The sequence below is a fragment of the Sminthopsis crassicaudata genome, chromosome 3 (genome assembly GCF_048593235.1).
Source record: "Sminthopsis crassicaudata isolate SCR6 chromosome 3, ASM4859323v1, whole genome shotgun sequence".
NCBI lineage: Eukaryota > Metazoa > Chordata > Mammalia > Dasyuromorphia > Dasyuridae > Sminthopsis > Sminthopsis crassicaudata.
In genome coordinates, this window is record NC_133619.1 from 381,243,683 (window position 1) to 381,260,949 (window position 17,267).

Sequence of the window (17,267 nt, forward strand, 5' to 3'; positions counted from 1 at the left end):
AAAAAAAAAGAACAGGCAAAAGAGAAAGAATTCAGTTGTAAAAACTTACTTTAGGAATAAGGAAAACTGGGGATTCTTTTCAGAGGAAGATGATGGTGGGTTTTTTAAGTCTCTCCTACTGAAAAGAGTAATGTTAAATGGCTACCTGCTCATCAAGAATTTATAGAAAAACTCAAAAAAGACTTTAAAAACCAAATGGGAGATATTGATAAAAAACTAACTAAATAAATAACAAACATTTAAGAAAAACAAGAAGATTATGAAAAGAAAGTTAAACAACTAGAAAAGGAGAGCCAGAGTCTTAAAGAAGAAAATAATTCTTTAAAAATTAGAATTGGGCAAGGGGAAGTCAATGAAGCTATAAGAGACCAGGAAACACAAAACAAAGTATAAAGAATGAAAAAAAAAATAGAAGAGACATAAAACATCTGAGAAGAAAAACAACAGACCTGGAGAACAGATCAAGAGGGGGGAAAAAAATAAGACTATTTGGACCTGAAAATTGTGACCAAAAAAAGAATCTTGACACAACAATACAAGAAATAATCATAGAAAATTATTCTAAAGTGATAAAACAAGAAAAGAAAGTAGAAATGGAAAAATACCATTTATCAACACCTCAAAGAGAACCTATAAGGAAAATATATGGGAACTTTCTTGCTCAATTCTGAAATCCTCAAATTAAATTTTGTAAGAAATAAACCAAAAAAAATTTAAATATACTGGCACTATGATTACAATTATATAGGATTTATTAGCAGTTACAATAAAAGATAGCAGATTCTGAAATATTATATATTGGTAATCAAAAGAACTAGGCCTGTGGTCAAAAATATTATATATCCAGAAAAAGTAAACATAATGTTGAATGGAGAAAAAGGGACCTTTAATGAATTTGTAGATTTAAAAGATTGCCTCAACCAAACCTAAACTCAATAGAAAATTTAACATAAAAGAGACAACAGCAAAGACTAATTTCAAGAGACTCAATAATGACCAATTATTTTGTTTAAAATATGGCTATGTAAATTGTGTGGTTAAGTCTAACATAAGTAATTGGGTCATCCAAAGGAAAAATTGGATAGAGCTGAGTATGATCTGACTTTATAAATCAAAACTCTCTAGGAAAAGGTAAACGTAGCAATTATGCTATACAAATGAGGTACAGAAGAACTGACATAGGAACTTTAGATGGGGAAAGGGAGTAGTTCTGAAAACACACATAGGAAATGCGTTAAATAGCGAACAAGATATAAATATATCATGAAAAGTTGTATGATTAGTTTCATATTTGTCAGGCATAGTGTAAAAGAGGGTGGGTACAAGTTTGTTATTGCTCAGAACCTTGATTTAAATAAGACATAAAGGACGAAGTCACTCATAGAACAAAAGTAATATATAATTAACAAACACAGTGGCGACTATTACAATAAAGACATTATAACAGACAAACAACATCCAATATACACAATCACTACTACATGGAAGCATCAATATCTGGATTCCTTTGCTGGGAGAATCCGAGTCTCCAGTGGGAACTAATGCTAGGCAACCTATATAGTACTACACAGTCAGATCCTCAAGCCCCATTCTACTAAAGGGTTTTTAAAACTGGGAACAAAGAAGATACTACATTAAGTATTATCTCTTGATATATGACTCTTGAGATCTAGCAGCCTGCCAAGTTCAGGATGCTCCAAAAAAAGAGACTCACCAAGGAGAATATTTTTTTTCATTATTTTAGGAGAATTATATTTACTCCAAAAACTAGCCAGCTTTCTGGAATAAACACAGGCCTGCAATAAAGGATATACATTAATTGATCCACAAGAAAGGATGACCTTCCACAACTTCCTTGTGCCTTCCTGTACGTTGACATATTCTTAGCAAAAAGTTTCACAAAAAACATGTCTGATACTCACTTAAGATTCCTTATTCACTAGGATTCTTTTCAAGGGTATAGAATTCTCCAAAATTTATAAAGAAATAAGCTGGAAACTTTCCAATAAGATCAGGAGTGAAGCAATAATTCTGTTCATTATTATTAATATTCAATATTGTATTCAAATGCTTTATAGCAATATAAGAAGAAAAAGAATTTTATAAAGCTTTTTGTTTTCAAAACATATGCATGGATAATTTGACATTGACCTTTGCATAGCCTTGTGTTTCAGATTTTCTCCTCCTTCCTTTCACACTCTCCCCTAAATGGCAAGTAATTCAATATATGTTAGACATATTAAATATATATTAAGTCCAATATGTCTAAACATATTTATCCAATTTTCTTTCTGCACAAGAGAAATCAGATCCGGAAAAAAAAAAAAGAGAGAAAGTAAATGAATAAGAAAACAAAATGCAAGCAAACAATAACAAAAAGAAGGATAATGTTATGTTGTGATCCACATTCAGTTCCTAAAGTACTCTCTCTAGATGTAGATAACTCTCTTCATCACAAGATCTTTGGAACTGACATCAATCATCTCATTGCTGGAAAGAGACATTCATCAGAATTGATATATAATATTGTTGTTGTTATGTACAATGATCTCTTGGTTCTGCTCATTTCACTTAGCATCAGTTCATGTTATTTTCTCCAGAACTTTCTAAAAAAATCATCCTGATCATTTATTATAAAATAATAATATTCAATAACATTCATATATCATAACTTATTCAGCCATTCTCTAATTGATGAGCATGCATTCACTTTCTAGTTTCTTGCCACTATGAAAAGGGCTGTCATAAATGTTTTTGCACATGTGGGTCTCTTTCTTTCCTTTAAGATCTTTTTGTGATATAGCCCCAATAGAAACACTGCTGGGTCAAAGGGTATGCACAGTTTGAAAACTTTTTGAATATAGTTCCAAATTGCTCTCCAGAATGGCTGAATCCATCAACAATGTATTAGTGTCTGTTTTCCCACATCCCCTCCAACATTTGTCCTTGTCTTTTCCTATCATCTTAGCCAATCTGAGAGGTGTGTGGTGTATGTCAATTGTCTTAATTTGCATTTCCCTGCAAATTGCATACCCCTTGACCTTTATTAACTGGAGAATGGCTTGGATTCTTATAAATTTGAGTCAATTCTTATATATTGCTATGTTATTGCCTATTTTGTCTTATGACCCTAACCAGTACCAAATGGTTTTGAAGACTGCTGCTTTAGAATAAAATTTTAGATCTAGTACAGCTAGGCCACCTTCATTAGCATTTTTTTTCATTAATTCCCTTGAAATTCTTGACCTTTTGTTCTTCCAGATGAACTTTTGTTATTATTTTTTCTAGATATGTAAAATAATTTCTTGGGAGTTTGATTGTTATGGAACTAAATAAGTAGATTAATTTAGGTAGTATTGTCATTTATATTATATTCACTCAGCCTACCCATGAGAACTTGACATTTTTCCAACTGATTAGGTCTGATTTTATTTGTGTGGAAAGTGTTTTGTAATTGTGTTCATATAGTTCCTGACTTTGCCTTGGCAGATAGATTCCCAAATATTTTATATTATCAAATTATTTTAAATGGAATTTCTCCTTGTATCTCTTGCTGCTGGACTTTGTTGGTAGTATATAAAAATGCTAATGGATTATGTGGATTTAATTTGGATTCTGCAACTTTGCTAAAGTTGTTGTTTCTAATAGTTTTTTACTTGATTCTCTAGGGTTCTCTAAGTATACCATCATATCATCTGCAAAGAGTGATTATTTGGTTTCCTCATGACCTACGCTAATTCTTTTCAACTCTTTTTCTTCTCTTATTGACAAAGCTAACATTTCTAATACGATACTGAATAGTAATGGGGATAGTGGGCAGCCTTGCTTCACTCCTGTTCTTATTGGGAATAGTTCTATTTTGTCCCCATTACATATGATGCTTGCTGACGGTTTTAAATAGATGCTACCGATCATTTTAAGGAAAAATCCATTTATATTTATACTCTCTAGTGTTTTTAATAAGAATGGCTGTTGGATTTTGTCAAATGCTTTTTCTGCATCTATTGAAATAATCATATGATTTTGTTAGTTTGGTTATTGATATAGTTGATTATGTTGATAGTTTTCCTAGTATTGAACCAGCCCTGTATTCCTGGTATAAATTCTACTTCGCCATAGTGTATTATTTTGGGGATGACTTTCTGTAATCTTTTTGCTAATATTTTATTTAAGCTTTTTGAATCACTAGTCATTAGGGAAATTGGTCTATAATCTTCTTTCTCTGTTTTCACCCTACCTGATTCAGCTATCAGCACCACATCTGTGTCATAAGAAGAATTTGGTAGGACTCTTTCTTTCCCTATTTTTTCAAATAGTTTATATAGTATTTTAATTAATTGTTCTTTGAGTGTTTGGTAGAATTCACATGTAAATCCATCTGACCCTGGAGATTTTTTTCTTAGGGAGTTGAATAATAGCTTGTTCTATTTATTTTTCTAAAATAGGACTATTTAAATAATTTATTTCCTATTCTTTTAACCTTGGCAATCTATATTTTTGTAGATATTCCTCCATCTCATTTAGATTATCAAATTTAGTGGCACATAGTTAGGCAAAATAACTCCTAATAATTGCCTAATTTCCTCTTCATTGGTGGAAAGTTTTCCCTTTTCATTTTTGAGACTAAGAATTTGATTTTCTTCTTCCTTTTTTCTAATCAAATCAAATTTTTTCATAAAACTAATTCTTAGTTTTATTCATTAATTCAAGAGTTTTCTTATTTTCAATTTTATTAATCTCACCTTTTATTTTCTCTATTTCCTGCCATTTTATATATCCTAATTTATGCTTTTCTTTTTTCCTTTCCCCTTCTCTCCTCCCTAGTGTTTTGCTTTTGATGATCATTTCCCTCAAAAAGTTCTCCCCCTTTAGAGCCCCTTCCCCTTTTTTACATCTTTTCCCTAATGCATCTGTTTCCCTTCTATTAATCTTTCCCTTTCTTTTCCCCCTTTCCCTTCCACTTCCCTATAAGGTGAGATAAGTTTCTCTGTGAAACCAAATATGTCTGATATTCTCTCTTAGAGCCAAATCTGATGAAAGTAAGATTCACACAATGCTCATCCCCCTCTCTTCTTTCCCTCAATTATAATAGGTTTTCTTTGCCTCTTCATGAGATATAATTTCCCTTATTTTATCTTCCTTTTCCCTCTTTTTCCAGTGTGATCTCCTTTCTATCTCTAGTTTCTTTTTCATATTATCATAATAAAATCAACTTATAATCACATTCTCTAATAAACCCTTAAGAATTCTTTCCTCTTTACCTTTTTATGCTTCTCTTGAGTTTTGTGTTTGGAGACCAAATTTTTTATTCAGTTTTGGTCTTTTCATTAGAAATAGGTAAAATTCACCTATATTATTGAATGTCCATCTTCTTCCCTGAAAGATACTGCTCATTTTATCTGGATAGCTTATTCTTGGCTGTAAACCAAGTTCCTTTGCTTTTTTAGAATATCAGATTCCAGACCCTTTGTTCCTTTAAGGTGGAAGCTACTAGATCCTGGGTAATCCCAATTGTGGCTTCTCAATATTTAAATTGTTTCCTTCTGGCTGCTTGCTATATCTTTTCCTTGCTGTGATAGTTCTGAAATTTAGTCAAGATATCCTTTGGGAATTTAATTCTGGAGTTTCAGAGGGGGATCAGTGAATTCTTTAGATGGCTATTTTACCTTCTGATTCTAAAATTTCAGAAACATATTTTAGATAATACCTTACCAATTTGAAAGAGACTTGCTCTGAAATTCTTCCAAGGTATCTTCTTCTGGTAATGTGCTGTACTCTAAATATTTGTGAATTCCTTGACTTCAAAACCAGAGAGGCTTAATCTGCTGTTGGTTTGAGAGAAGGTCAGAGGAGTTCACAGAAAGTCAGGTGTGCTCTCTGCCATCTTATTTTCACCCCTCCAAGAGAAGAAAATTAAAGAAATAAGTATAGACAAAGAGAAGGCAAAACAATCATTTTAAGTACATGATATGATAGTTTAGTTCAAGAAACTTAAGAGAGTCAACTAAAAACTAAAAACTAATTGAAACATTTAACTTCAGCAAAATTGGAGAATATTAATAAACAGATAATTAGTATTATTGTAGATTACCAATAAAAACTAGGAGAAATAGAAAGGAAAAATATAGTTAATATTTAGTAATGTCCCTGCCAAGACATTACTACAAGAAACTTTATGAACACAATCACAAAACACTTTTTACATAAATAAAAATGGATCAAATAATTCCAGAAATGCTTAATTGCTCATGAGAGGCAAATCAATATAATAAAAATAAAAGTGCAATTTGAATTAATTTTCTCATGCAATGCCATGCCAATCAAACTGTAGAAAATTACTTTCTAGAGTTACAAAAAGCAAAATTCAGTTGGAGGGCCAACATATCAAATATCATGCAACAAGGGGGAAAATGAGAAGAAAAGAGATCTAGCAATGCTTGATTTTAAAGTACTACGCTACAAAGCTATAATCATTGAGACAGTTATGTACTGGGTAAGAAATTGAGAAATTGATCAAGGGAATAGAAGCAAATCAGCATTTTAACAAAGTTTGATACACTTAAAAGATCCCAGGTTTTTAGGGTAATAATTTACTATTCAACAAAAGTTATTATGAAAACTAGAAAAAAATGACAGAAAATATAGATCAATATGTCATACTGAATATCAAGTTCCAGATGGGATTTAGAATAAAGAGGGACATCATAAACAAATTAGAGGGACATGGAAGAAATTGTATATTTAATCTATGGATAGGGGAAGAAGTCATGAACATACAAAAAATACAAAGGTTCACAGCAGATAAGATGGATAATTTTGATCATATGAAATTTTAAAACTTTTGCAAAAACATACTCAATATAGATAAAATTAGAATCAATATAAATAAAATTAGAAGAGGAACAAAAAAAATTGGGGCAAAATGAATTTTGCAGCAAGTTTATCAGCTAAATGGCTGATTTCTAAACTATATAGCAAAGTGAGCCAAATTTATAAGAATGAGAACCATTCCCCTAATGATAAAACATTAAAGGATTTGAATAGGACAAGTTCAGTGGAAGAAATTCAAGCTATAAATAATTGTATGTAAAATGGTCTAAATAACTGTAACTAGAGAAATGCAAATTTTAAAAAATCTAGGACACCAACTTTACACCTAACAAATTGATTAAACTAAAAAACAAAATGCTAGCTTAGCTATGGAAAAACATGTTCTACTGAACTGTGAAATGCTCCAATATTCTGGAAAGCAATTTGAAACTATGTCTCAAAAGCTCTTAAACTGTAAATACCTTTTGAACTAGAGATATCTGTAAAGATCTATACCCCAAGAAAGTGGGAAAGCACAGATATGTTCAAAAATATAGAAGCTTCTTTTTTTGTGAACCCCAAACATAGGAGAAAAAGACTTACAGGCACAGATTTATTTAAAGCAATTCTCTTTAGGTTAAATATGGGGATTGCTATCAATTTGAAAAATGGTAGTTAAGATATGGTATGATACATATGATAATGTAATAGAACATTGTGCTGTAAGAAATTGATGATGGATATGGTTTGAAAGAAACCTGAAGACACAAAACTTAGATGAACCTTTTGGAAGTGAAGTGAACAGAACCAGGATAATAATTTATACAATAGCTACAAAAAGGACAATCAACTTTGAAAGACTAAGGAAATTTGATCCACACATGACTCACCAGAATTCCAAAGGACTCCTGATAAAAGAATCTCTCTCCAGATGGAGAAGTGAGGGACTCAGTATAGATTGAAACATATGATCTTTTCCTTCTCTCTTTTTTTTTTTTTGGGGGGGGGGATGACATAGTTAATGCAGAAATTTGTTTATAATTAGCATTTGTAACAGGCTTTGTTTTTCTTGTTTTCTCAAAGGGTAGAAAGGAGAATGGAGAAATTTTGGGAAAAAATCAATTTTAAATTGACTTTAATTAAAGGAATTACATTAAGTGAAAAATGAAAGGAAATTAAATTAAAAGAAAAAAAATTAAAAATCTTTAAATATCATCTTTGTACTAAGGAAATATACCCAAAGAAGTAAAATGACTTGCCTAAAGTTCTACTGTTAGTAGACAGAAAGGCCAGTATTCTAATTCCAAAGAGAATGCTTTAGGACCAAGCTAGAGATAATATGGTCAATAGCAAAACAGAGACTAGAAACTTGGAACCTAGGTTTTCTGTTTCTAAATCTAGTGCCATAGTTATGATAGAGATGTTAATAAGCTAGAGAATAAAAAGAAAAGGGAAACTATGATATTGAAGAGCTTCTAACTATTCTAGATGAGGAAAATAGAAATAATTGAACAAATCACCTGTTATATCTATATTGTATTTGGTGATCTCTGAATGGGTGCAGCTTCAGTCAAACTAAGACCTGTTGAAGATCTTAGCTTAAAAAGGCCAAGGTCTCCCATTGCATCCAAGACTGTTGGGATTACTAGGTGAGAACTCAGGTTGTCTGGACAGTGACAAGGTGAGAATTCAGGTTGTCTGGACAATTACAAGGTGAGAACTCAGGTTGACTTGATAGAAGGAGCAAGCTCATTGGCTGAAGCGGTTCTTCCCAGAAGCCCTTGCATTATCCCACGCCCATTCTCTGGGAGGATAAAAGAGAGGACAGCCAGAGATAGAAGAAGACTCTGCATTGCATCAGGCTTGATGGGGCTCTCTGCAGGAAGGGAAGTCACTTCTCTGGACAAGAGTTAACAGCAACTGCCTGGAGACAACGGTTCGTTACAGGAAGAAGAATCTGTCGGAGAGATTTGAGTAGAAGACACAGCAGATCTCTTCCCAGAGAGCGATCCAGCAGCTTCTGGAGACGACAGCTCGCTACACAGGACCATCTGAAATTGTCTTCATCTATATTTGGTCCCTGGAGCCAAATGACTTTGGAGGGGAAAGTCAGCCGGATGACCTTCCCTCACTTAATTCACTTGCATGTCAAGGCCCTGATGTCATGGTCCTAGATTCTCTTCAAGAATGAAGGACAAACAATAACAGCAATCATGGTACCTTTCAGCAGTCTGTATGCTGATTTATACAATGTGCATATTGATTTTCTTAGTTGTAATCATTAATTTATCATTCTTGTATTAGAATTCCTATTTGATGCAAAAGGCAGCTAAGTAATAGTACAGTAAATAGAGTGCTGGCTCTGAACTGAAGAAAACTCATATTTCTGAGTTCAAATTTAGCCTCAGATACTTCCTAGTTATGTGATTATGGGCAAGGCACTAAGCAATATTTGCCTCAGTTCATTATCTATAAAATGAGCCAGAGAAAGCCCCAAAGAGATCATAAAGTCATATATGACTGAAATGACAACACAAATACAAACTTCATTTATTATGTAAATATTTTAAAATCTGATGATCTCTGAATCTGCAGAGAGTTAAATTAAATCATCTAGAGTTACACTGATTTTGAGACTTTATTGTTCAGACAGATTTAAGAAAACATTATAAATATTTTACAAAATCAAGTTACTTAATTTGAGAAGCTAAAAATGTCTCTATCATTGGAAATAAGAAATCTTATTTTCTTGACAGCATGTAAAATACTAGCATATGAAAGGTTAATGCCAATTTTATTCTGCTCTTTCCCCTTTTGAAAAATCTCTCTTGTGAGTAATGTCTCTATCCTCTTTTCATTAAGGATCTCTGGAACCTGTGATAGAAAAATGAGTCATTTTCTCTGATTCAATCAAATTAATTTCTTAAATCTCTTCACTCCTCAATCAGATTTGGCTGTTTTTCTGGAGTATGTTTCTTTTCTCTTTCATACTTACTTCAATTTTTTTCCTAAGACAGAGTACTTTTAATTTCATATGTCCTTTCTACTAGATGGCATTTCAATGGCCTTTTCTGTAACAAGGTTTGCCAGAAATGGCTCCCTTGACAAAAAGGGTGAGGAGTCAATAGTTTTGTTGATTTAAAATTTGGGTTCAGAGTTTTACTGTATTTACTATCCTGCCATCTCTACATTTAGATGGTTCATCTACAGTGTGCACTGACTGGACAACACTAAAGGGAAAACAAAACAAAGTACTTTTTTTTCCCTAATATCAAGAAAACTCATATTTCAAATATAAAGTGATTTTTTTTTTAGATAAAAAAATGACAAATTCAATGAAGATCATATTTCTTTTTTCAATTTTAAAGCCACAGTAAATAATGGCATCTCTAAATGGATATGTTCAGCCTACAACTATTTTAAGGATGCTGGAAAATTCAAGATGGAGTGTGGAGAGGCTTGAAGCAAGAAGATCAATTAAAAAACTGTAGTAATGCTGTAGATGAGTCAGTATTTTCAAGAGGAGATTGCCTTTTTTGCTTATTGAGAACTGGCTGATTTTTACTTAATGTATCTCTAGCATGCAGAAGTCTAGAAATCTATAACAAGCATCTTGAATAGCAGACCTTGAATTCTTATAAAATAGAAAGTAAAATTTCAAAACTGACATTCACAAACCCTGAGGAAAATCAGGCATGCTGTCTCTGAGAGTAATGACTGCCAAAAACAAAGGATACCATTGAAACAAACAAGATTAGAGTTGACAATCATTACACTTCAAATAACTAAAGGTCTATGATTTCCTAAAAAATGAGTGTTCCCACTAGCAAATCAATTAATTGATAAATATCTGTCAAATGCCACTGGGCACTTTCCTAAGCTGAGAATACTGGTACATATAAAGAAATAACACTGAATTATAATGAGCTTATTCCAAAGGGGGAAGCAATAACATAGTTCATAACATATCTATTGATATATAACATAAACATAACTATTATTTATTTAATCATACTCATTTGATCCTCACAACAACCCTGGAAGGTTGGTGCTATTATTAACCTCATTTAACAAATGGGGACACTGAGGCTAAAAAGAAGTCCAGTGGCTTTTCAAAAGGTCACAAAGTCCTTGTGTGGGAGGCAGAATTTTAATTCTGATCTTCTTGATTCTAAGTTCAACACTTAAAGCCTCTTTGCTTCGGAACTGTCTCAAAATACAAATAAAGTAGATTTGCTTTCTACTTTAATCAGCTGTCACCTTCATTATCCTTAAGCCAAGCGGATATTGAATCTTATCTATCTTTACTAGACTGATTATCATACAAGACCATGACCAATATGGTCAAATTCAAAACTGTGCTGGCTTCAAGGACTTTCCAGAACTCATTCTACTAACATAGTCTTCTAGAACCTTTTATTCAGTAACATGATTAAGCTGGGAAGTCAAAATACCCCAAAATAAATATATTTGCTTATAGTTATTTCCCATATATAGCTATCGGACCTTTAACTTACAAATGTGTGTGAGAAAAGATAATTTGATAGTATTTTGTGTCTTATTTCTTATCTCATACAAACTTACTACTCAGCAAACACCTACTGTTACTTATAAAGATACTTTTTATTTAAAAACTTTTTTTTTTTTTTTGTAATATGAAAATCCTTACCTCGTTTTGAAGGTGTATCCTACTGTGTATCATTCTGACATTTGAAGGCACTTAAAGGCATAGAAAATTGCTTTCAAGAGAGGTCTTAATTTTTAAAAAATGAAAAATAAATACAACAAAATTATCCAGTTATCATCAAGGGAATGAGACTTTGTACATATGTGAATTTTTCAGATAACTGATGATTGTTTTTTTAGATGTTTTAACTTTTCTTTCAGAAAGTTACCACTTTGGATGGAAGTATTTCTATAATGTTAAATACTTCCCTGCCTTTTAAAATAAAGCATAATTAATATTCTTTTATCTTAATGACTCAGGATCACCATCATGATCATTAAATGTATATTAGGGCAAAAAAAAAAAATCTAGTTTTGAGTCATCTTCTGACACTTAACAGATATAGACAGTTCACTCTGTTTTCTCAGAAAAATGTTTTCCAATCTGCAAAATGATAGCTCCTATAGAACCTGCCTTATAAATTTAATATGGAGATCCAATAATATGCTATATATGTAGTTCTTTGCAAAGCTTACAATCCCATGTACTTGTCAATTATTGTTATTACTATATTACAACATCATGAGGCTCTCAGGAATTATTGGTAGTTTTTGGAATAGTTACTCCTTTACTTAATGGTCCAAAACTACTCTGCCATTAAATTTTGAGCCCACTTATATAATTATTTTTTATTTTACCTTGATACCAATTTATTAATTATGAATTATAAATAATTGCTAGTGGCCACTATGTGATACAGTAGATACTGCTGAGAGCCTAGAGTGAAGAAGGCTTGTGTTCAAATCCAGATTAAAACATTTATGAGTTGTGTGATCTTGGGCAATGTTTTAAATCTGTATTTCCCTCGTATCTTAATATATAAATTATAGTAACACCTGTCTGATTCAGTTGTTGTGAGGGTTGAATGAGATAATATTTTTAAAAAGGAGTTTATTTCCTTCCTCCTGTTAATGTATTGTGCTTTCAATTACTTATTTACTTATTTTTAACATTTCTTTTTTTTAATGTTGAGTTCCAGATTCTGTCGCTCCTTCCAGCTCTCTCTTCCTCTTATTAAGAAGGCAAGCATTATAGCAATAATATAAAAAAAAAGCAATACATATTTTCATATTTCCTATATTATCCTTTCCCTGAAATAAAGAGGAAAAATTATTCTTCAATTTGCACTCAGAGTTCATACATTCTCTTTATGGAAGTCGATAACTTTTTTTTCATCACAAGTCCTTTGGAATTGTAATGAAAAATTATGATGATCAGACTAGCCAAGTTTTTCACCAATGATCATGATCACAACATTGCTGTTACTGTGAACAATGATCTCTTGGTTAATCTTACTTCACTTTGTTTCAGTTTATATAGGTCTTGCGATTTTGTAAGAAATTGAAATTATCCCCTCAAATTATTTTTATAACATAATTTCTTCATAACAATCACATGCTACTCTTTGTTGAGCCATTCCCCAATTGTGAGTATTCCTTGATTTCCAATTCTTTGCTATCACAAAAAGAGCTGATTTTTGAAAAAGATTTCTGAAAAGCTCTTTTGAAAAAGAGCAGCTCTTTGAATAAACATTTTGTTTTCCTTTTTCTTTGATTTCTTTGTGTTACAGACCTAAAAAGTGATATTGCTGGGTTAAGAGTATGCACTGTGTAGTCTTTTGGACATAGTTCCACATTGCTCTCCAGAGTGATTGAAGCAGTTTACTACTCTACCAATAGTTCCTTCATCCCCTGTAGCATTTATCATTTCTGGTAAGCACGAGATGGTATCTTAGAGTTGTTTTAATTTGCCTTTCTCTAATCAATAGTGATTTAGAACATTTTTTTTTTTCATTTAACTATAGATAGCTTTGATTTCTTCTTTTGAAAATTGCTTCTGACCATTTGTCAATTGGAAAATGGTTCTTATTTTTATAAATTGAACTCAATTCTCTACATATTTAGGAAGTGTGAACTTTATCAGAGAAAATTACTGTAAGTCTTTTTTTTTTTTTAATATTACTTCATTGTCATGGTACCTTTTAGCAAAATATCATTTCCCTAATTATTTTTTTTTTAATTAGGCCTATTTTTGCTTTTACCTTCTTGATTGCTATTCCTGCCTTTCTTACTTTAGCTGAAACATTTTAAATTGTGCTCCAGTCTTTTATTTTAATGTTTGGTGTGTCTTTCTGGTTTCTAATTTATGCTGTTATTCATTTCAATTTTATGGATGAGTTTATCCTGTTCACATCCACAGTAATGATTACTAATTGTTTATTTCCCTCTATAATATTTTTCTAGTTTTTTTTCTATTTTTCTTTTTATCTTGTCCCTCTTCAAAAGTCTATCTTGCTTCTAACCACTGTTTCCCTTTAATCTGCCCTATCTTATCATCTATCCTTTTTCTTATGACCTTCTCCTGCTAGTTCCCTATTGGGTATGATAGGGTTTTTTTTACACAAATTAATGGTAAAGACACTGGAATTACCATTTCTTTCTTCAGCTCATTTTACAGGAAAGGAAACTAAGGAATAGAGGGTTAGGAGACTTGCCCAGAATTGCATAGTGGATAAGTATCTGAAATCAGATCTGAACTTAGAACTTCAGACTTAGCATTCTATCTACTGAGCTACCTGGTTACTCAAATCACCTCACCTTACTACTACATTTTTTATTTGAAGAATATATTTGTTGGGTTTTTAATATTAATTTTATAAACATTTGTCTGATGTTGACACTGAAGTGCCTGCTATCATTTGTCACAGAAGGTTGTGGGAGAGCAATGGGAACTGCTCGAGAGAAAGGACCTTTTCTTGCAGGAATTCTGCAGCCTGTTACTAGAGAATGTCTGCTTTCTAACTCGGTTGGGTTAGGGGGAGAAAGGTTTTGTCCCCTGATAAGTGGAGACATTACTGGGGGCTTTTTATTATTGAGCTTAACTGAATTTTCCAATTTTTCATATATTCATGGAGAGCTAAATAAAACTCCCAGGTCTGTATTAGAAAGCAAGCAAGGGGGTTGTACTAATAAGAGTATAAGTGGACTTTTGTTCAAGTGGATTTTCATTACAGGCTACTCCAGGTGGAGATCTCTGGTAGAATTCTTAATTGAATTCTTCATAGTGACAAAATTATCATAACTTCACAGTTATTGTATCCAATCAAAAAGTCAAGTTATGATGTCAATGTCCAAAGTGCTATTTCCCCTATAAAAGACCTGCTCATAGAGTAGATCCCCAATAATTCTTTTTAGGATATTAAATCTATTTTAGAGTTAGCCTGACAAACAATAGTATAATTACTCCTTTCCTTGCTAACTCCTCTTTTGGGCTTAGTCCACTTACCAAGAGTCATAATACCTAACACCTATTAGGACCCTAAATTCCTTTTAGGGTTAACTCCATAATCCTGTACTTGCCTTAATGGTGTCTCTTCTAGGGAACTTCTTTTTCCCTTTAGTAATTGCCAAAATCCCTTTCCTAGTTGAAAAAACAAAACCAAAAAACCTTAAGGACTTAGCCCACTCTTAGCAGTCTAATAAATCTTTGCCTCTTCATTTGGAGAAATTCTAAACCTACAAATTCTTTTGAGACACCTGGTGACACTGACCTATAACCCAAGTATATTTTTGATGTATCACCTCATATCCCATCATTTTGGTAGGTAACCCCGTCATTTTGATAGCCTGTATAGGGAAAGTTTGATTGCAGCCTCACACCACAACAGTGTCACATAAAGTCACTTCTTGGAATCTAGGTTTACATGAAACACCACTCTGAGTTTTTCTCACTTCTCCCTGAAGTGCTTTCAGCTTTCAAATTGTTTATGGCTCCTGAAAGAGGGCAAAGCTAACTACAATTATAAATATGTACATTAATTGCCTTTCATTTTGTAATACTGTCTATAGATTCATTTAAAAATGATGTGACAATGAGTTAATCCCTGGTCCACATTAGCATTAATCCTTTCAGAAGCTGTTAAAATCAATGTCAACACCAACATCCTATTTGAAGAAGAAAATGGGACATAATAGTTGCTGTGAAAACCATCTCATTGATTTGAGTGAATACTCTGCCTCATTTTAAAGAAGATAAATTAAAGAAAAGCACATGGGATGTCAAACTGCAAACATTTTCTTCCTTCCTCCATTTCTTTTCTTTTTAAATTTAGCATAGGGCACAGGTACTGAGAAAAGCTTTGTCAGTAGAAAAGACATTTACTTAAGCAACAAGGCAGAACTTTGTGAACAAGTGCTTATTTTGTATAGCTTTGCCTCTATCTTAGAGGTCACCTCAAAAAGGAGATCTGTACAATTCTTTTTAATACTAACAATGAGCACTCTAAGTTTATATCTGATCCTCATATTAAAATTGTGTCTACATGGTATCAAATTTTTCAGTAAAAGTAGATATTTTGGATCCTTGAGCTAAATATTATTTATAATGATAATGTCAGGGGACAGTGTTTCATGCTATGGTCTATCATATTTGCTTGACTAGTTCTTCAAACAGAATCATGAGATATTATTCTGCCAGACAGCTTCCAGTCTTGGACCAAATCTACATTTGTAAGGACATAGGTAACACAACAGAGCAAGTTTTTTTGTTTGTTTGTTTTGGGTTTTTTTTTTTTTTTTGCTTTTTTTTTTGGGGGGGGGAGAGAGGATAAATAAACAAGTTATCTCAGTTTTTTTCAGTGAAATTTATCTGTTACATATATTATAGTGGTTAGATGGGCTTAGAGTCAGGAAAAAATTTATCACTTACTAACTATATGTCATTTAATTTCTTTCTCAGTTTCCTCATTTGTAAAATAAGGATGATAATAATAGCACTTTTATCACAAGGCTGTTGTGAAAATCAAATGAGATTATACATGTAAAGTATTTTGAAAACCTCAAATATTATACAAATCTTAGCTGTAATAATTGTCATCATCCTGGCACCAGTATTTGTATTAGGACCCAGAAACAAATATTTGCTGTTCTACTTCCATTGCTCTCCCCCCAAATCTGATAAACTCTTACCACAGCTCCATCTCTGATGCTTTCTTTAGTCTGATTCATATAGTGTCCTTCTACATCCATAACATTCACTTTCACCTGCAGGGTCTTATTATAGAAGTTTGAAAGGTCCAGCTGATGTCATGGCTTACCTGCAGTTCTCACTATTCTAGAAACTATATCATCCCATGAATTTCCTTTTATTAATCTGTATCTCTTGTATCTTTTCAAGATATATTACTTTCTCCAGGCATATAAACTGGTAGAGAAGTATTACTTTTCACACAGTAATATCCACCCACTTTAAGTATCCAGGAGAAGTTGGTTAAATCACAAAAAAAATTAATAGGGCTCATTGGGTAATTTTAAAAGACCCAAAATAGTACATATGTGTGTTTTAGCAAATGTTAAATGCTTCATGTTATTCTTAAATGCAATCAATATAGAATGTCTAAATGATAAATTTAGTGATGTTCTATTTAAAATAATTTTGGAATACATTTAACTGAATTGATAGCACCTGATTGTTATTATTTTTTCATGTTTTAAATACATGATGTTATATATGCTATTATTGTGTCCAAATTTTTTCCCATTTTAGAAATTGGCTTGGAAATGTTATTAAAACAGTAACTGCTTTTTAATCTTCATACTGTTAAGTTGTGAATTGAGCTATTAAAATAACATGGTCAAAATGTTAGAAATCTTATTTGACAGGGTATATTTTGCTTTAAAGAGGATAATAATAATAATTTTCTGTTAAGAAAAAAAGTAGCAGTTTTCTTCAA